General features: G+C 37.6%; 1 long non-coding RNA gene across 1 annotated transcript; it reads right to left on the reverse strand.

The window, feature by feature from the left end:
* Positions 1-394: 394 nt before the first annotated feature.
* Positions 395-7,433, reverse strand: LOC136840060 (uncharacterized). Its single transcript, XR_010853522.1, has 3 exons — positions 7,303-7,433; positions 3,528-3,576; positions 395-532 (listed from the first exon to the last, which is right to left on the reverse strand). It is a non-coding gene; the product is annotated as an uncharacterized lncRNA (long non-coding RNA).
* Between the last annotated feature and the right edge of the window lie 14,253 nt (positions 7,434-21,686).

Consider the following 21,686-nt stretch of genomic DNA (forward strand, 5'->3'; position numbering starts at 1 on the left):
AATAAAATCCCCGTCCTCTTGTTTCCCGAAATTCTTAGTCCAGGTTTTCAAAAGTCCTCTTGCCCTCCCCAGTCCTCTTGTAAAAATATCTAGGAGTTTTCATAATCCATTCCGGGCAAATCCCCGTCAGTTTCTCCTAATTTTTCTTAAAAAAAAAAAAATAAATAAACTTGCAAAAGTTCTTGTTTCTCCAGAATTTTTCTTACCAAAAAGTCCTCTTGCCCTGGATGACCGGCTGCATAATTTTCTTTACTTGGGTTTTCCAGTAATCCTCTTGCCACTCCCCACGTCCTCTTGTTTCTCCTAATTTTTCTTACCCAAGGTTTTCCAGCAAATCCTCTTGCCACACCCCACGTCCTCTTGTTTCTCCTAATTTTTCTTATCCAGGGTTTTCCAGCAAATCCTCTTGCCACTTTCCACGTCCTCTTGTTTCTCCTAACTTTTCTTATCTAGGGTTTTCCAGTAATCCTCTTGCCACTCTCCACGCCCTCTTGTTTCTCATAAAATCCACTTCATCAATAACTAGATATACCTGAAAAAGAGAAAATAGATATGAGAACACCTAATGGGTATACACTATCGTATTATGTAACTCGTATATTAAACGTCTTGGAACATTGGAAAGGCTCTTGTGCAAAGGCTATAAGAACGGTCTTTATAAAGTTTGATTATAAGAATGAATTAACCGATCTTAATAAAGTTTGATACTGGTCAAGTTATTAGAAATGGTTTCAAAAGCGGGGTAGATAAAGCTTACCAAAATGCCCATATCAAATGACTTACGTGGCCACTAACCATTTTTTCCTTATCTATCTTACATACTCTTGATTTATTACTGTTTTTTATTAAAGCTTAAGTTTCATTCGTATGTATGCTAAGTCATGACATACGTATGTATATACATATGCTTTTGTTAACTACAATATGAACGCAATTTTACTCAATTGCCTGAAACAAACACAAAAACGGTACAGTAGCCTAGGACCCAAGAGGTCCCGTTTTCTATTAAGCCCTTCCACCAGAGAAAACGAAAACACATGAAAGTTTCCCACAGATTTTTCTCCGTTTTCTTTAGTAGTTTAGGGCTTCACAGAGAATGGTACCACCTTACATCCTAACTACTGCTGTATAGTCTTATTACTGGAAATTGAGCCAAAATACTTTATTATAATTAACAATCGTTTTTGTATGTCATGATTACTAAGGTATACATATGGAGCTGGAGATCTGGTAAGTACATTATTAAAGCATAAGCAAATCAGATAACTGGATAAATCTGAAAATTCGAAGCAACGTTGAGACAAATCTTGGTCTATGCGTTTAAGCAAGCTTAACTGCCTAGCTGTTGAAATCAATAGTTAATATAACTTGATCAATATCAAACCATCTTAAGGCACGGGTTATTAAGACAAGATAACGATAAATATTCTGATACACGTTGATATGGAACTCTTAAAATGAGCCAAAATTCATTCAAAACTCAGAATGACCTAATTTTTGCCTATACGGGAACGTAAAAAATCAAAAATTTTGAAAGCATTTTAAAATATTTCATTGACCTAAGTACACAAAACTAAACGATAATATCTAACTTCTTAAAAGAACTTGGTACGAACGTCTTAACCCTGCAAGAATTACTAAGACCTACGAGTAAATGCTACACTTAACTCGCCAAAGTAATTAGTCTAGAATGACAAGAAGAGAGAACTAATACTTGGAAAACGCTACATCACTAATATATACGCCAGAGAGAGAGAGAGAGAGAGAGAGAGAGAGAGAGAGAGAGAGAGAGAGAGAGAGAGAGAGAGAGAGAGCATGCTTACGACAAAAATATACCACAAGTTAAAAACAGAGCCCAGAATTTTTGCAAGTAGCCAACATATGAACTAGGTGTGTTACAAATCTTGCACTCCGAAACCATACAATGAAATGAAATACCTCCAGGTCCTCACGAAGCAAACAATCACAGTAGGGTCCTCAGCATCCCTCTAAAGATAGAGGAAGAGGGAAGGGTAGGTTAATTTTTAACCACTGGAAGCATAAAGAGGAGAGAGATGCAGTGTCAAGCATAGCCTTGTTACCTTCACTATGAGAAGTTTAAATAAAGCTTGCTTCACATTCACCAGCTCAGCGCAGGGCCTTCACATGCCCACAGAAATCCCCAAGGACTCCTGATCAACTCCCTTATGCTTAGGTCTGTTTCTTCCAAAAAGGTGCAGGGCCTTCACATGCTCACAGAAATCCATAAGTACTCCTGATCAAATACCTTATGCTTAGACCTGTTTCTTCCAACAGCTACAGTTAACCCCAACTAACCCCTTGTGCCTTATCTTGAGTGAACTGTGGATTAATGTTAAGTGTTCCATCAAGTACCAGTCGAAAGTCCTTTGTTGGTTAACAAAGCAATGGCTACAAGGGAGGCACCTAGGAGCTGCCTTATGCCGATGAAGGTACAAAACAGCAGAATCTGAGGAAGAAGTTCTGGTTTATATCAAAAGATGCAAGAGTGAACTCGAAATAAACGCTAAAAAGGACAAAAGTTTAAGGCCTTGTCTTGAATATCTCTACATTCAAGTACCATTGTATTTAAAATTAAGAGACAGAAAGGCGATTAGAAAGAGCCAGTCAAAAGATAAACAAGGAAACTGAAAAATGAATTAGCAAAAAAGTATTATATAAACTTTGAGCAATTACTGCAAAAAAATTGGCTAGTGTAAACTGCTGAAAGAATGCACACAAAAGGTAGCAGCAGCCGTATTTGAGGGTGATATCGGGAAAAGGTTATAGAAAAGACATACTTGGTAGCTGAATTAATATGTGCAATGGGTCATTTACGAGGTGAAGACCTACAAGCTCTGACTAAAGACAGGCAGGGAAAGAGATAGGTGATCAGAAGTAACTTTTAAGCTTTTTACATTATTATACAATGCACTATCTCTGGTTACATATACAGTATTAGTTTAACCTCAGAATTAGTGTACTTAACCTCTCATGTCTCAAAACAACTGACTTTGACGACTTGTACACTGGCCAGGGTATCAGTTTTGTTGTACTATATTTCATACACGGCTACTAATTTTTTCCTTTCAATGTTTCCTATACCAAATTCATAGCCTAATCTTGAATCGTAGATTAAAAAATACTAGCACCTACAGGCTACAAGGATGATATCAAGTTTCACCTAAATGCACAACAGCCACTGAACCTATTCAAATCATATCAACCATTATTTTCCTAAATTCTTTAGACAGACATGGTAATCAACCCTACGTGCCAGGTATAATTGACTCCAAACCTTCCGTAAGATATATTAAAAATCAAGTAAAAACCAAGAAGTTTCTTAATAGCAGTACTACATAATCAGATTTTTATATGAATAAAGATACTGGGAGAATAAAATCGAAATACAGAAGAACTTTTGGGAATACGTTATTAAATTTATGTTGAGCACGGAAATAGAAAAACAAAGTTTCCAAGATTTACAAGATCTCTAGATAAAACAAAATTAACAACACCTGAACACTCACCATTTCTCAGATGGAAATCCTGTCATCTTTGGAACTTGTAGGGTAGAACCTGTCAGATAAGTCAAAATTAGTTCAAACTGCAACAATGGCATTAACTTGGAATATGTCAACACTGACATCCTACTTAAGAGCTTTTGTTTTTACTGCACTAAGCATTAATAAAAAAAATCAGTATCATTTTACGACCATAGAAGTGTGTACTTTCGCCACACCTGTGCAATGAAGTTGCCTTTTGGATAAAATGTCATACGTAAAAACAAGAAATTAACATTAAATGAAGATTCAAGCCAAATCTTTATTACCCCTTATACATTGTTAACTCCACGTTTAATAACCACTATGCATGTGTAAAATTAATATACATTCCTAAAATTCTGAAACATGGATGCATCTGAATCTTTTAAAAACATCAGCTTTTTCTCATTAAGGAGTAAAAGCCAATAGGACTGGGAACATCATGACTAACTCAAGAACAATGAAAAGAAAAATAAATTACAACATTTAAGACTATAAAACAAGCACTTGGGCACTTTGTCATTCAGGGCTTAAGCCAACGAAAACTGAGTTGGAGTGGTTGGAGAGTAAATTAGAGAAATCCAAAGGTGAAACACAGAAAACCTCACAGTTGCCTCAAGTAGAAGTATATAAAATTGGACAAAGATGGACGAGAGGAACTAAGAATGGATGCAAAGACCAAAAAAGTGGAAATAAGGGACTCTGCAAACACCTTATACTGATGCATACACTGCGCTCTATGAGGTGAGTGAGAGAGAGAGAGAGAGAGAGAGAGAGAGAGAGAGAGAGAGAGAGAGAGAGAGAGAGGAGAGAGAGAGAGAGTGGGGGGAGGAGGGATTTAACCATAGAGCAATTGCCCTGCCTCTTAAAAGAATAAAGTTTATTACTAAAAAGGTGAAGCAGTACGACTCAAACACTCCCCTTGAGCTGATCTGCAACACCATTCTGCATAATGGAACCACCGTTCAACATAATGGAATCAAGAGACCACTGGAGTGGGATACATGCAAAATAAGCACAACACCCAAAGAAATGTAGCAACTCAAATTATGTCAGAACAGATCACTGCAATTAACGTCTGATGACCAGCAAATTTCAGAAAGCCCTAATTTTTATAAAGGAACTGCAAATGTTTGGTGAAAAGTACAAATCATTTGTGCGGTATCTACTGGTACCAGAGTCCCAATACGTATCATTGTCCTGTATAAAATCTGTCAACACGGAGGGCATCGCAAAAAACATTATTTGAAAGTATGTTAAGTAAAATCTGATGCCCAGAAAAGACCTGAATATCACTGAATAACACCCAACTCAAGGAATGACTAGGAACTCCCAGCAGGTAGAAAATCTTACCACTTGCTTTGGATGCTGTTCAGAACTTTGTCTTCCCTAAGTAGACATTACGGAATAAGCGAGAGGATCTGTAATTTGTATCAACATAATTATATATGGTAATTGCCATGGCTAAGTAGGAGGTATAAATAATGAACCTGACTATCACAATACTAGCACTATCAAAATTTGCAAAAAACCTAGGGGGTCTGGTGCAAATACCTATAGTTGTTTGGCCAATTAGCCAATGGATAAAGCAATTAATGCACCAAATGTAGCAGTGTAGTCCAGTGACTTTAAAACGACTAAGCTGCTACAGAAATGAAAGTCTGAAACATAACACTCGCTAAAAACATTTCGCATGTTTTGCAATATACTCGGAGAGCTGAAATAATCCAAGGTAAAAGGCCTACATAAACGTACCAAAGGAACCATTATCAAAAGAGCCGTATCTAAGATTTTTTTCTTTCTTTTTTTAAGCAATGCCTGAACTCCAAAATGCCACACTAACTAGAGAAACTTAGATCAAAAGAACCACCAGGTTTCAGCGTTGCCCACGTATATCGACACTTAGCGATGAAAACAAAGGAAGTCGAAAATATGCTAGCCGTCCTTATCCACAATGCAGCGAGATAAAAATATCTCTGTAACAGTAAATTTGAGACTGGGTAGTTCGGGCTGAATGCAATCGAGTGAAATTCTGGCAAAACTTGCTATATAATGAGAATGAACACTAAAACTAACACAAGTGAAATAAACGCAATCCCATTAGTAAACAAACGCCAATATAAAGTATAAAACAACTTGGGCGACAAATGAACATACTCAAGTAAAGCAAGAACAATAATGTACAGAAACTTAATCATACAATCATTTCAAGTTATTTCAGAGAGAGAGAGAGAGAGAGAGAGAGAGAGAGAGAGAGAGAGAGAGAGAGAGAGAGAGAGAGAGATTCCTTCCTCTACATCTCTTCCTCACTGAACCTCCCGGTCTCCCTCAGGAGGTTTCTGTGGCTTAAAATTACATATGTCACTACACAAATGATTTTACGCAACCTAGGCGGTTAGGCCTAGGTAGTCTCCAAAACCTGTGACTTTAACCGTACTTTTCGTGATGGCAATCTTCGTTTTCCGCAGTCTTTCACTACGAAAATAAGACAAGCTATACCCCCACTACAGGCTTCCGAGAGAAAATGTTTAGTGACCTGACAAAACGATATGAAATAACTGTTGGATTATAAACCAATTTGGTCGTTTATACATAAAAGCTCCAGACCCATATACCTATCGCCAAATGGAGTACGATTTCCTGTTTAAAGCATCTGACTTACCGATCTTGTTCTTTAAGCATTACGACACAACTTGCTATATCATCATCATTATTAGCCGCCTTCTTGTATAAAAACCCTTTTGAAATACGGTGGCACTATACGAGTGTGACAACTTACGGATAATAAAAGCGGAGAATTTATTATTAAATAAAACCAGTTTATTTTTGGTGTCTGTAAAAGTTCCAATAATTTTCTGAATTCAGCGCAAAAACTTTCAAGGGAATAAATACGATTAAAACTAACGCAACTGAACGAGTTGAAAAACCACCTGACTGCCAGTTTCTAATGGTTTGCCCCCGTGTTTTGAGGATTACCGCGTCGAGGTAACCCTCGTTCAATTAATATGGTAAAATCTTGAAGAAATACTGATTACTCGTTCCCAGTCACGCGACCCCCTCCCCCGGACACATGGCTGAACATTTCTGGTGGAAAAGCGCTGAACCACATCCTAGAAATGTTAAGAGAATCAACCGTACTTTCTCGAATGCTTAACTGGTTACCGTAGAAATCACTTCGATTTCTCAAATTTATCTGATGAATCACGACTAATCACGTTTCTTTGATTTACTCGGTTTTAAAAGAGCCCTTTGGACAGTGCCTATGTACGTATTTAGGTAGGCCTACATTTATGATACACCTCAAAAATGAGCTACAAAAGGCTAGGCCATATTGGCCCTAACCACAACTTTATGTCCTAACTACTGCCACCTGTAAAAAAAATTCTCATGTCCCTCCCAACAACAAATTAAAAAAAAAAAAAAACTACAGAACCTCCAAGCACTTGCCACCTTCTGCAAGCTAATCGCATAGAGAACCGTTCAGGGTATATGACCTGACGAAATAGCTAAAACAAATTTTGCGAATTATTCCAGTTTGGACCTTATTACCGTTGTTATGGCTTTTTTATTTAATGTGAAACACTAGAATTTTACCAGCTAGTCTAAACCAACTTTGCGGCCTGGATACCCTAGTCTAAGACCATTTCACTGTACACACATTAGTGCACTGGGTATTGTGCACATTACTACTGAATGCCTATAACAATTCCCCTAATAACCAGAACATACCTTCAATAAATCAAAATGCACAATTACTTACAGTATTTTGTAGCGAATCGCGTATAAATAATAATCCAAAAATTTCCCAGCGTTCACACCTCAACAAACATGGCTTCACTACTGAGATTTTCATTTTCAGAACTGTGGACTGTAGGTTAACTTAACCAATCAGAGACCTACAACATGGCCAGTTTTCTCTATCGACTTCTCTTATTGGGTAAAACCTTGTGCTTTTATCGGCAGGACTGCAAGCTATCCACCCATTGGCTGAAATCAGTTTTACGTCATTTGACCATTGAATACACTATGAAAAATCACTTAATTTCCAAGGCTATTTTCAAAATAGCAAGTTTTTCCGGGTTTACATTTTAAGTAGTTATGTACCAATGAATGAATAAAGCTGGAGGATGAACAAATACAAGAAAGTAACAAGAGAAAATAAAAATAACAGGACAAATGAAGAGTTGGGTGTCTGAAGCAACGTCATCTTAAGCTAACAAGACAATCAAGCCAGTTACATTATAAACCCCTGACGGCCTTTGAAACTGTATATCTATTTTCACGGACACCAAGATTAAGGGTTCTATTGAATATAATACCCACACGTTAAAATAGGAAAATACGGAGCTAATGAGTGAAATCAAAATCGGATGAAATAAGAAACGAATATTTCAACAGACTCAAAAATACAATCCTGTAAAAACTGGTGTAAAGGTTTAATAACTTACATCAAACTGGGGTGTCTATGAGAATAATAAGGAAGGCATAACAGAGAAGGCTTAAAATTGAATCAGACTTGTTGCCTTTTCTACAATTACGAGGCAATCAAGAAGAAAATTACTAACAGCCAAGTTGTTATGAACTTCATTTAATACAAGATTATACATTCCATATATATTTTTTCAAAAATAATTTGTTTCTCCCGATACGGAGTGGCCCCAAAGAAAAACAACAGCTGGAACTATCACATTCAAATTCCACAGCACACATACATACATACACACACACACACGCATATATATATATATATATATATATATATATATATATATATATATATATATATATATATATATGCAGACACATTACATATGTGTGTGTGTGTGTGTGTGTGCCTGTGCAAGATATACGTCCGCATCTATGCAAGAGATACAAACTTAATCATCAAACATATAACCGATGTTTTAGTGTCAGACACTATAACACAAGACATGACAAAGAATCAAATCGCATATATTAAAAAAATCACCCCTAAACAGGTTACATATTCTACACTGGCAAATAAATCTAGAAGTAAGGCATGAGACTGGAGTCACTGAAAACGTTCTTGATTTAAAATACATTTACTTGAGGTGAAGTACACGATCTGGCAGTACGCGTTACAACTGTACGCCATAGCTTACCTTGTAAAATAACATAGAAAACTATACAATTTCCTTCATAGAAAATGGTAAAATCATGGGTGACCGGTTTAAAATTACTCCCAAATGGATTTCATTATTTTTAGGTACATTACTGATTCATTTACGGACAAACTCAAGTTAAAATTATAAAGAGCTCATAAGTATATAGTACTGGCAGGAAAAATATGTGGTAAAGGCCTTTGTCTGCCAATTCAACAAGTCTTGATGCAAATAAAATAAAATCGAGAAAGTTAGCCTATGTGTTTTAAAGCATTTAGCCTTTGTCAAAATGCAAGAGTATAGCTGTAACGGCGTTTGTATATTAGATATCCTTATGCAAAAGCGTCATGTTAATTTGGTGAATTTAAATGTTTTGAAATTTTCCTTCGGTCTTCCATCAAGTGAATTTCCTAAGGTATGTGATGAATGATGGTCTAATATTCTCCCTACAATTTAGTCATGCAACTACCTACCTTCACAGCAGAGACACGGCATTAAAAGTACTCTTTGTGCATAGATAAGTATTTCTTTAAGTAAAATGCACCAGTAATGGTATTCTGTAAGTGTGTATAAACTCTTTTTCATGTCAGAGAAAGTTCTCACGGTATTCTGTGTTCAATTAAACCTGCGTTGAGGCAGCATTATTATTATTATTATTATTATTATTATTATTATTATTATTATTATTATTATTATTATTATTACAAGCCACGTTATAAGCCTGTTTGGTAAAGCTGAAGGCTACAAGCCAAAATTAATATAATTACGATAAGTAACAAATAAGTCAGCAATGCACTTGAAAGAATTTTGAACTTCTGAAGTTCCAACGGTTCACCTACAGAATTAGGAAGAGCACTACGGTGTGGTTACAGCAGGAATAACACATCTAGAAAACTGTATAGTATTGAACATGACAAAAGAAAAAGCATGGCTACGAGAATTAACTGCATGCGTAGTACTATGAGGTGGATGGTATAGTCAAAGAAAGATTGCATGCAATGGGGTAACTGAACGACGGCGCCACAGATTAATGACAAGATCAGGGATAAGAAATTTAATGAGAAGGTAAAGGTAGTCTATCATTTTTCCAATGAAATAAGGAACGATGCCTTAAAAGAACAAAATCCGTTTTTATTTTTCTGGTAACGACAATGTACTCGATCCATAAGACAAGGTAAGCTTTTTATAAGTGGTAACTGGATCAGTATTATAGCCTTGATGGTCTCTATAAGTAAACACAAAATTTCAACATTGTTCTTGGCTTCGTAACATTTTAGTCATCACATTTGCCCTAGAAATTATCGATGGGAGATTTGAGCAATAGTACAATGACGTGCAGCGCTTCAAATGCTGTACTGTCGGTGTGGTATGCGCCGCTAAAACTTATTTCTCCTGAAACGGAATCATTATATTTATGCCTTATCGTGCAGAAATATTATATTCAAGCAAGCATAAGGCCTTTTTCCTTAGCACTTGTTTGTCACAGTACCAAATATTGCACCGCAAGGGAAATACAAGAATCTCAAAGTATGGATCTCATTACAACAACTCAATGTTGTGAAGTTTTAGAATTGCAGACAAAATACAATAAAATCATTGTATTCCTCTTTCACGGGGGCCATACTGTTTAATTTTTATATGAAGTATAGTTATGCTCAGGTTACTTTTCTTTTTTAAGCTTTTCTTCCAAAGTATGGAAAGACATGCTGTGGATTCCATTGAATTTTTCCCTGTCAGATAAAAGGGTTACGTACAGACCTTGATTTTTCATAGCTCATGTGCCAGTACTAATATGAATGCGGTTACCTTCAGTGAACTCAAACTGGTTAATAATGAAGTGTTTACTGGAAGTGTGGAGCCTTAGTAATGTCTGTACATGATAAATGAGAAAATTAATGAGAAACAAATTGGGAGCAGAAACTCCAACTTCTTGACTCCAGTGGTAACATCCTGACTATAGGAACATCTTTTAATTCAGTACATTTTAGTGCAAGAAAAAAATTGTTTAGCTGTATTCCTTCAAGTCATTTTCCCCACAGCTGATAACTTTGCATTATACCTACTATAAGTCTGTGCATGAAACTGGATACACGAGATACACTTGTGTATTCTTATCTATAATTTTAATCGTCTAAATGTTTAATAAAAGCAAGACTATTCTTTTGAAGGACTGAATCGACGCACTTTCATTTCTTTGTTTACTGAGCAACCTTATGTACTTCTTTCCATGTGCAATAAAATAAGTATACTGCACTTAACTAGAATCAAGTAAAAAATGCGCCGAAGTTTCTTCGGAACATTAGAGTTTTCTGTACAGTGTATAATGCTGTATGAGCCGCGGCCCATTAAACTTTCAGCCACGGCCCGGTGGTGGCCTGTCCTTTAGCTTTACCAGACGCACGATCATGGCTAACTTTAACCTATATAAAATAAAACTATTCAAGCTAGAGGGCTGCAGTTTGGTGTATTGAATGATATGAGGGTGGATGATCAATATACCAATTTGCAGCCCTCTAGACTCAGTAGTTTTTAAGATCTGAGGACGGAAAGAAAAAGTGCGGACGGACAGACAAAGCCATCTCAATGGTTTTCTTTTACAGAAACTAAAACGTAGCTAATACAGCGTTCCCATTAGGCTACTGTTGCAAAGTTTGCAATGTTTTGCTTATTCTTACACAGTAACATGATTGCTTGTGAAACCATATTCAGCGTATGGGATATGTCATTTATGTACTTGATAGATCTACATCATCATCTTTCAACATGTCGTATCCCAAAACAGATTTAGTTACCTAAACACCTCCATTTATCCTAGTTTAGCCTAGACAGTTCTGGAATTACCCTCTACAAGAATCGATGTTCAGGGCCTCTGCTCCTGACTGAGCCTATTACAAACCTTTGCTGGAAATATGTACATATTTATGTGTGTGTGTGTGTGTGTGACAATTTGTCAAAACCATTCTGCTACTTTGGGCGCCCAATCTCGAGTCGGAAAGCAGTTGTCGCCTTGTTAATGCCAAAACTCAGATTTTGATGCTTTAAACATCCCTTTGGGAACTTTGGACCATTAAATTGAAACTTAATTTAAAATCAATAGGTCCTGAAATGACAAACAGATTTTAGATGCCTATGGAACTTCTCGGTCAGCGGTATAATCGAATTTTGACAGGAATGCATCAAGTTAGTCTCATTACATGTCAATCTCTTCATTCTAAAGACCCTCTGTCTCCAGGCCATACAATTTGAGTTACCCTCCTCCTATCTTAAAATATACCCTCCAGATTACAAGTTTCGCGACTGGTCTGGCGCTTTTTCTAATTATAAACCGACATTTTTTTTCTTTCCGTTTCCCTATGGGTCTAATATATGTAACGTCTACCGGCTGATTATCAACAGTAAAAGAAATGCACCAATGGAGACAGATCGGGGCAATACTACCTCAGTTTCAATAACCATCAACGAGCTTAAGTTTTCCCCAAGAAAAATATCAAAGAACTGCCATCTCATAACGATAGGATGTAGGTTTTGAACGTCTGTTATGCCATGGCAAAATTTGATTCTGTTAAGACAAAATCATTTTAGTCCTGCCATAAGTAACGTTCGAACTAACCAGTGTATGTCATAAACATTACGAGAGACTTAAAATGGAGTCTACTTGTGATGTGGTGCGTTGAAAACAACAACAACAACAACAACAACAACACAAACACTTTTACTCTGCCTGAGTGCCATGATTACAGCTTAATCACAGGTTTCACAAAAGCATGAAATCTCTTTCGTATTTTCCTGACAAAACAACAACATTCGGATAAGATAACCTGTCTAAATCCTTTGTCTAAGGATATCAATATGATGTGGAAAAACAACGAAAGCTTATATACAAAGCCTGCAACACACAAAGCCAATGAGCTTCGCTGGATGGAGGCAGCAGCGGTCTCTGGAATAGTGGCGTTTCAACTCCCTAGAGTTTTGACGGCATAACTTATGATACTTCCCCCGTTCTGTATCTCGCTGCCTTGTTCGCAGTATCCCCCCATAATCAACTCATTCTCCCGCTTCCTCCCCCCCTTCCCCCCTTCAGTATTCTCTATCCCATGCTCGTCATTTCCCTCCCTCTCTACCTACCTCCCCCTACCCTCCCTCCCACCTCAACCAACTCCGAACGGTCGAGAAACTTCTCCCATAGCAGTCATCGTTTGTGTAAATTATTCAAAAGTTTTATTCATCCATTGTCGGTTTTAATTCGAGGACTTTATCCCCTTTTCACGCCGGCATTTTCACCGTTCCGTGGCAAGAAGTATCAGCATCAACTTGATTAACGCGAAATAATACCTCCAACTGCTATAGAACAATTGTTATCTCGGTTTTAAACTATTATAGAAGTATACCCCCGCAGATCGCTAACTTCTCCGTAGCCATGATGAGTGAGCGAGCGCCGGTCGGTCTATGCTCCTATTCTAGCCTCTGTTACCTTTGCACCGCATGTTTGTGTGCGCGTGTGTACACACACTTGAACGTACGTCCTTTCTGGTGTTTCGAAGTTTATATCTGTTCAGAGAGGATGGATCTCGAAATGTAAACTCGCTGGCTTGTCATTTTGCATCCAAAGCCAATGTTCGGTCTATGTACTTTCTCCGGACCCTCCAGCCCTATGGTACTAATCTTTCGTAAGAGCGCAGATGTTACGTGGCTGTTCATGCGTATTTCATGTATAACTCTCATGTTTTTCTTTTACATTTCATGTAGATATATTGCTACAACATACATTTTTTTATATATTTTTTCAACATTAAGCCCTTTCTCCAGAAAGCAGTGGAGTAAGAGAGAAATAAGCGAGATAACGCCACCGACACATTCATTCTACGACTGCATGAACTCCCACATCCAGTTGTTTCATTAACTTTTTCCATTATCGTCTTTGTTGCTCTTCGTTTTGTGTCTATTTTAGAAAACATGTAGCGAATGAAGGTCGAATGAGAACGTTAAATAGGTGTAATGATTTTCCAATTAGGCATGTTAACAGAGAAGTTAAATAACGAAGGCACAGCTGTCTTGAAAGTGTATGATTACTACACAGGTTATTTACCTCTCAAAGTCGGATTAAGGTTGTCGCGTTAATCAAACTCACCCACTCACTCTCTCTCTCTACCCGAATGTTGGAATTTCTCCGAATATCGAAGGTGTACGCTCTCTCTCCCCCTCTCTCTCTCTCTGGTAGCATCGGCGTCAGTGACCCTGGTAGGTGTCACACCAGGTACAATTTACGATCAATCAATCTCCGACTGTGTATATAACTATCATAATAAAGCTGGTTACGTATCATTCATCTGTTTCCCCGAACCATTTACTTCGCAAGTAAATGGCATTTTAAGTTTAGTCTATGTTAACCGTTGTTTATTCAAGATAGTACTACTACCTTTGTTTGATCTACGTATTTTCTCTTGTCGATGGGTCTCGTCTTTGTTTCTTCAGAGATGTATTACTTTAGCGTCTGTCTGTGTTACATAACATCCTGTGCTGTAAGAGAGGCGAATGGAAAAAACAAGATGATAAAAGAACAGGGGATGGGGGTTAAAGAAGAAACATAGACACAAGCAAGACACAGACACAACAATTGACTTCGGTTTGAGGTTTGCGTTCCAGTTTCAAAATATTCTCTCTCTCTCTCTCTCTCTCTCTCTCTCTCTCCATAAATTTACAGACATTTCTGACACGATTTTATAGGGATGAGTCATTAATTTAATTAGTACAACCATCACCTTACTTACGTAGTAATGAAGCAGCTTGGGTGTGGGCGTTGACGAAACTGATAAAATAGGTGATTGCGTGTTGCAACACTGATATAGATTGATTATATAGTCAGGATAAAAAAAAAAGTGTTAGTGAAACAATGCCCCTGGGGTGGCTAATTCCTACGTGACCTTTGACCTGTAGGTATGACCTCTGCGCATCAGCCTCATTAATAGAGTAGGAATGGCCAATATGAAGCCTGTATCGTATAGTTCAAGTTATTGTGCTTAGAGAGAGAGAGAGAGTTGGAGAGAACTTTAACCTTACCGGACGGACGGTTTATAAGGGGCCGGATAGATAGACGCACAGACAGACAGCCAGGTTACTTACAAGATGGCCCCGGACGATAAACCGGATGCATAAAAAAAAAACATTCAGATGAAAGATAAAATTTACCAAGTAGAAAGAAGAGCTATAATCATCTACCTCTCACCTGTCCCTGAGAGGAGAGGCTAGGGACCACAGGTGACAAATTGTCAGAAACTCTGAACAGTAGCGGCTAGAGCTGAATAATGTAAATTATATAACAGCTTGATTCTTACAGTAAAGAGAAAACACGAACCACAGTAATGGCGGGATGTTCCTGATTGAACAAAGAACCATTATTATTATTATTATTATTATTATTATTATTATTATTATTATTATTATTATTATTATCTAGATGACACCTCTTCATATGGAACAAGTCCACAGGGGCCACTGACTTGAAACTCAAGCTTCAAGCTTCCAAAGGATATGGTGTTCATCTGTAAGAAGTCAGAGGAGGTAAAGGGAAATACAGAAAGAAGAGATCTCACTTATTAAAGAAATAAATCAACAAATACATAAAAATATATTAAAATGCAGGGTGAATAGTATTAGAGTAGTAATGCACCGCATCTTCGCCCTCAGCGATGAACAAAGGACCTCTGGAACTAGGAAGTTCTAGGAGAGCTGTTAATCAGCTCAGTGGTCTGGTTAAACTAAGGTATACTTAACTTACAGCGAGGCACACCCACTGCAGATTGGTGCTGCCGTTCAGCAAATGAATCTGGGTGAAAGATCATCTTAGGGACAGTCTAGCCTCGGAAGGCTGTACTAGAAAAGGGGTGACGATTGCCAAATTCGCTCTTTTGAAGGATTAATTAGTAGTCAGAGCTGATCTGTGCCAGGTGAGACTAAGCGTAAGAATTACAGTGAAGCAATGATGCTATGTACAACCATAAGGTACAATATTCTTTGGAAGCTTGAATTTCGAGTCAATGGGCCTCTGGCCTTGTTCCACATGAATAGGCCAGCCCTATGAGAGCTGATGGTCAGCTCAGTGGTCTGGTTAAACTATTTTAATAATAATAATAATCCACATGAATAGAGTTCATGTTCTGAATAATAATAATAATAATAATAATAATAATAATAATAATAATAATAATAATAATAATAATAATAATAACAGACATAGACACTACGAAAGCATACAAGGACCAAGAAAAATCTTGATACAGAATTGACGGAAATACGACAGAACAAAAAATGTTGGTATGTATGAAGGGATAGTTGAGCTGACTCTCCTTTATGGAAGTGAGAGATGGAAGCTGAATGCCAATGAAAGTGCAAGAAGCTTTTGAGGTGAACTGTCTGCGAAAAAGGGTTGAAACGGTGACGCATATTGAGATAAAAGACGATACAAAAGGAAGTTTTGAATAAAGTGCAAAGATGGTTAAGACAGTTTTTTTTTATATTATATAGATATACAGTACATACCAATTTAATTCACGTCCAAGATATTCTCTCTCTCTCTCGTCGTACTCCGCTCATCCTTTAACTATATCGCTGGTATCGATGAGTTTTGATGCTGACGCATGAGTATTGCATCACTAATTCAGACAATCAGTATTATAGATTCAGAGAGAGAGAGAGAGCGAATGTTCTTGTGGTAAAAGTACTGTGACTTAGCCAGTGCATTTATCCTATACTATAAAAACACTTCATACAAATGACTAATTCAAAGCCATCAGTATTAGAGAGAGAGAGAGAGAGAGAGAGAGAGAGAGAGAATGTCCGTGGGGCAAAAGGACTGTGACTTAGCCAGTGCTTTTACCCTACAGTCTACAAGTACTTCTTACATATTACTGATTCAGAGCAATCAGTATTACAGATTCAGAGAGAGAGAGAGAGAGAGAGAGAGAGAGAGAGAGAGAGAACTGCTGTCCGATACAAATATTGTGACTGTTATCATCTAAAAGCATTTCTTACAAAAAATTGAACCCGCAAAAAGATATTCTATTTGATTCAAAAGCAAAATATATGCCTGTCCTTTCAGTTCCGATCAGTTGATGGTGGTAGATCTACTTATGGATTTCTAGGATCAGCAGAAATGATTAATCGGGGTTTCCTAGTACTGTACCACCTCTACCTGAGTAATTACGAGTTAATCATAATGATTAAGTCTGCATAAGAGACGGACAGAGAGGCCTTCTGATCATAAATACTTCATTTTCGCCTTATAAGTGGAAACTTGATTCCTGGGATGCGTCGTTAAATAAAATGCTCCGGTGAGCAGATGTCCAACGCACAACTTGTGATGGACCAAGGATTTGGCGGTACGAAAAGTCTACAAACCGAAGTTCACAAAAATATACATAAACTTGTATGTATATATACATAAACTTGTATGTATATACAGTACATCTATTGCATTCGTTTATCGTAAGTCTAATATTGCAGGGCTAAGCGTTGTTTCTGCTGGCGCAAGCAACACAAATCTTTTATCTGTAATTCAGTCTGAGAGTCAGGTAAGAAGGATGGTGGACGCTTCCCCCAAAACACCAAGAAGGGAGGATATATTTTTCTTCCCAACCACATAGACCATATGGACTTCATCAGCCTACTCAACGGGACATTCCAACCTTTACGATGCGACCGTCATAAAATTCGATTCGTTTGTCACTTTACCTTCAACTTGTTACATTTGTGAACGTGTATTGGAGTTTGTCTTAGAGCCTATTAATGATATTATATTCATTATTATTACACGGCTAATGCAGAACTCATCATTCTGCCTACTGTTCTTAGTGCAATGTTTTCTGCACATGAAAAATGGTAGCAGGTTTAGAGCTGAAACAGTGAGCATGATTTTATACCTAATAAGAAGGGAAGCAGTTCACATGGGACTAGTTTTCAGCTGCTATGAAAGAGGGTAACTGTTGCCTTGGCTTATCGCTCAGCTACGACTGCTGCGCTGCGCTTGGCCAGCAGGTACTACTCATGCAACAGTTAGGTCCAAAATTCGCCATTCGAAATAACATAAGGTTGCTTTAACCTAACAAGACAAAGCTCATCATAATGCGTCGCTATGTGGTTCTTGTGTTTCCTCGTTTGGTTTTAAAGACGCATCGTGGCTGGTTCCAAAAAAAACATTCCTCCATTACCTCAGCCAGCCGAAGCACTTTTCACCATATCATCTAGAAGCAATCCATTGCCATCTGGTCGTCTACCCTTTTCTCGAGTCCCACGTATCCTAGGAACCTGTAATTTATGAATATCCGGCCTCGCATGAATCCTATCATAAAGGCATCGCGTTACATGCAAGTTCCTATGGAACCTCTCCGAGTGAGTGGCCCTTGGTTACCACCATTACCTAAAACTCGGCGATAACGCCTTGGCTACATTTGCATTGTTTAGAAGGACGTTATCAGTTCTTAACTCTCGGTTCAGAACGGCTGATAGCGAGGGGATGGGGTTCGTGATAACGAGGCTAAACTGGCGCACGTAAGGTCTCTTTTCAGAGAATTTCACTTCCACTCGTTTCTGATAACGCAACGAGTCAGCAAAATCATTCTGCTTGCCAACAGGCGAAAGTAATGTTACCGGCTATTGTATTATTGTTTTTCAACACTTCTCCAGTGCATAGCAGATACAGAATGAATTTCATTGTAAATTTTCACTGTCATTATTCTACGAGACCAATTATTACTCTTAAAGAAAAAACTGACATCTCGAAATCGATTACTCTTGCCATAAACGCGTTTTCTGTTCTCTACTCTCTTCATAGTACGCTCCGAGAGAGAGAGAGAGAGAGAGAGAGAGAGAGAGAGAGAGAGAGAGGGGAGGTAGGGTAAGACAGGGGTAGGGGGTTACGCTGATTGAAGTAAATTCCTGTTCACATTAGAGTACGCTTGTTCCTCCCTCCACGAAAACACTAAACAGGACGCATGTTTCAAGGTCTTATAGAATGTATCTAGACAGACGCTTAGCTGTCAGTCTTTTGTTCTTAGTTCTTTCAGAATATAACTGCTACTGGGTGGGTGAATTGATGTTATAGTAGCAGGCGTTGAACCGGTGTACAGACTCAACTAGCTGAACAGGTGCGTTTACTTAATGGCGTTATTTTCTGTTTTGGACCGATTTAAAAAAGGTAAAATTTAAACTGTACAGACTCTGATTTTGCAAAGTACGTACGTAAGCACACATACACAACAGATATATATACAAGGTGTGTGTCTAACCATGTGCTACGCCCATTTGCAAGCCTAGTGGGTGTCTAATAAATACCTTATGTATACTTATGAATTAACTAACACATGGTGCTCAAGAAAAGTAAATCCATCCATATACCTCATATATATATATATATATATATATATATATATATATATAATGTATATATATACATACGTGTTTGTATATATACAGTAATTTACATGTGTGTGACTCCACCAACATTAACCATTATTTTCTGAACAGGATAAAGTTAATTTAACAGGAAGGACTAATCCATTACGATCTATTTAGAGATCACACGAAATGATCGCGTTCTGGGGCTCGAGTACACTATTCAGCCACGCTGAGGTATGTGGATTGGATTTACTGCTCTGTAGTACCATATGTTACTTAATGCATAGGTATACACAAGGTGTTCATCACACACACCCACGCTCTCTCTCTCTCTCTCTCTCTCTCTCTCTCTCTCTCTCAAATCAGCGTAGCACATAGAAACCTCGTGGGTTTGCGCAGTGACTGGGCTAACTTTAGATTCTCGGTAATGAACTGTGAAATCCTAAAGTTTTTTGGTTATTAAAATTACATTGTTAAACACAGTTGGCCTTATGCCAGCACGGGCTCTTGCTCTAACAAAGGGCCTGAAGGGAAAGTTTTTTTGCTTCTCTTTGCACCCCCTATGGTGTCTGTACCTTTAAGTACCTTGTTTCGTTTCTTTGTGCCTTAATTGACAATTCGACATTTTTTTATATTTAAATATATGATTATGTCTGATTGCTGGCCCTTAAAAATTACATATCGCAGGTGCCAGTGCGTTCATACATAAACAAAACCTATGTGAAAATAAAGTATAAAGTGGAAAAAACGTAAATTTGACGTCCGTTAACTTCTCTTTTTTGGGAGAATGTTAAACCTTAGTCCAACCCCTTTATCTAACCTGGTCTTACGTCCACTATAGCTCTGTAAGATGTTATAGAATAAGAATAGCTCTGTAGGATATTATCCTTCTATCCTTCTAAATACTTTTTTTTAGGATGAGGTTGCTCACGGCAGCATATGTGCCAAGTGCGGCTGGCACTCGCTGGTTGCCATCCATCAAGATATTAGTTTTAGTCATGCCATTTTTGCTAGGCAGCCCTAATATTCCTACCATCACTTTATCTGTGCAATTTAGGTTTTTGGGAAAATACATTTAAGGCATAATGAAAAAATAAACATTATTAAAGTTGTATATCATGCGGGAGTTACAATAGGCCAACTCTTACTTATTACAGTATAGTTTTACTTAACTGAATAATTTCTTGGTACTATCTCTGTTTTACCTTTTGAAACAACGTTTTTCACTTCATTTGGACCTATATGTAACAAAACAATTTCTTCGTTTTAGAAGAAAGCTGATGAGCCTAATTACTTACACATGTGAAAGTACTGAATCATTATGTGTTCTGAGCCCAGCTAATCTCCCCGTGATTAAGTCATTAGGATTCTCCCTAGCATAAAGTTCATCTTTGACGTTCATTTCATTTTCAGTAGGAAGAAATGTTAGTACTATATACAAAACGGCGTCAATTCCACATACTATTTTTAATGGTCCCAACCCTTCTTCACCCTAGTTGTGACCCAATTGCTTAACTCACTGCTAAAGTCAAGAGAAGCACAATTGAATTTAAAACTGTGTAACAAATGGATCACGAATACCCTTTCTTTAACATCATCATTATGCCAAGGTCAATATTCTGGAGATGATCTGGACATGGTGCTCTTGGTGAATTATTTCCGATGTTCTGAAGCGCATTTAGCCTAACCTTCAATTATGTGCTGCACCAGACATCATAATTATACTGCATCATAACGAAAAAAGTTAACTACTAGACCTATTATATATACTTTAGAGCCCCTTATTCAGTTTTTACAGTCATACGCATCTTGGATCCAAAAATCTTCATATGGTATTTGTAAGTTCAAATTTAGCATGCTCACTGATTACTAGGTTCAATACTCAATGTGCAACGACCATATTAAAGCTAACTACATATTTTGCGCGTGTTCTCCTGAAGTAAAATGATAGATTAAAAGGAGGTTACAATTGGGGAATTTGATTGGGGCTACTTGGCCAAAATACCGAATTAAAAACTAAAAGAAATATGTGCGTATGTGCTGGGTTCACACGTGCACAAATACATACTGTATAAACTTTCTGAATTTCGAGGAATGAGCGATCCCAGAAGGCGCTCCTACGCGCACTGCGTCGATGCCATTAGTGAGTTGCGTCTAGCCTTGCTTTTTCACTGATGAAATGTTCCACATCTCACTTGCTGCTTTGTTCTCAACATCTGTTCAGTTCATTTTTTATTTTTTAATATTCCCTGAGACTTATTTATTTATCACAATTTCCTATAACCTGTCTCTCTCTTTCTGAATCTTTCTTGGGTTTATTGTCTGTTGACTCTGTACGGGTTTTCAGTTGTAATTTTAAAAAAAGTACTGTCAGCTAAAGATTTGCAATCTTTACACTAAGACAAAGGAGTATGTTTTCTTGCACCCGTTAGCATTTTGAAAGCAAAAACCTGCATTATGTGGCCAATAATCACGTCCACATTGGCACCGCTTCTGTTCTACACACAGTCACAGCAAACACCTTAAAGAGTAATCATTCCTCTTAAAGGAATGATTACTCTAAATCATTCTTCTCATCCCTGACGCAAAATTATTAGCCGGCGTTACACAGCACACACTACACCAATAAGTA

The sequence above is a fragment of the Macrobrachium rosenbergii genome, chromosome 7 (genome assembly GCF_040412425.1).
Source record: "Macrobrachium rosenbergii isolate ZJJX-2024 chromosome 7, ASM4041242v1, whole genome shotgun sequence".
Classification (NCBI taxonomy): domain Eukaryota; kingdom Metazoa; phylum Arthropoda; class Malacostraca; order Decapoda; family Palaemonidae; genus Macrobrachium; species Macrobrachium rosenbergii.